We start from the raw sequence: 1,280 nt of genomic DNA, 5'->3' as shown, positions 1-1,280 counted from the left end.
CGGCTCACAGGATCGCGCTGTCTCCTGGCGTGGCCGCTCAGACCCGACGCCATCTTCATTCGGAATCTCTGTATTTTAATTAAATCACTTATTTATATTTAATGCAATTATCAATATAGTTAAATTAATGTATACCATCTTGCTATTTGTTCTCTTTTTGTCCCATCTGTTCTGTGTTCTTTAGTTCCTCTTTTTCATGCAAAGATTTGCTGCATGTTATCAAACAACTAGAAGAGAGGAGATCAAATGTTCATATTACAAAGAAATTATTGTTTTACAATGATGAATATGCTAAGTCCCCTGATTAGATCATCATACACTGTATATATGTATTGAAATATAACTGTACCCCATAAATATGTACAATCAATATGTTTCAACACAAAATTAGTTTAAAAAATTTTAAAGGATTGTTTATATTTAGTATTCCATTTTATCTCAACTCTCAGCTTATTAGTTACATTTCTTTGGAATTTTTGTGTTTTTTCCCCTCTAAAAAAATGCTTCATTAGCTTATTGCAGTGTATCTTCAAATAATATTTTAACGCTTTACATGTAATGTAAGAACATACTACAATGTACTATTATTTATGACTTTGGTCCTTCGTGCTATTGCTATCATACATTTTATTTGTAAAAATATTATAAACCCCACAATATATTGTTTTTGAATTTAGTCAATTATATTTTTAAAAGGTTAAATATTAGAAAAATGATTTAATATTTACCCACATATTAACCATTTCTGGTACACTTTATTCATTTATGCACATCAATTTTCCAACTTTTACCATTTAACTTTCATTTTCAAAACTTTCCTTTAGCTTTTCTTATGCATATCTGCTAGTGAAAAATTCTTGCAGGTTTTGTTTGGAAAAAAGTTTTTATTTTAACTTCATTTTGAAATATAATCTTACAGGGTATAAAATGTAAGGTTAACAGATTTCTTTCTATTTTCTTTACAGCACTTAAGATAATTTTCGTATTGTTTTCTGGATTGCATAGATTCTCATAAGAAGTATGCTTTAATTCTTATCTTTGTTCTGTGTATAATATTGTTATTTTCTCTGGCTACTTACTGCCGGAGACCAGCTCCAGTCGAGTTGGGGGTCTTTGAAAGAGGGATGGAAAGGCAGCGAAAATAAAAAACACAGGCAGAGATCTCAGTTCCTTTGAAGCATGTTCTCACCCTGAGGGCTGTCAGCGCTGTAGCAGCCAAAGCAGCCAAAGCAGCCAAAGCAGCTGAAGCAGCCTTTAGACTGAAAACAGCATTTTTATTT

This window comes from Galeopterus variegatus, unplaced genomic scaffold (genome assembly GCF_000696425.1).
Source record: "Galeopterus variegatus unplaced genomic scaffold, G_variegatus-3.0.2 Scaffold5268, whole genome shotgun sequence".
In the NCBI taxonomy this organism is placed as follows: Eukaryota; Metazoa; Chordata; class Mammalia; order Dermoptera; family Cynocephalidae; genus Galeopterus; species Galeopterus variegatus.
This window is presented reverse-complemented; position numbering follows the sequence as displayed.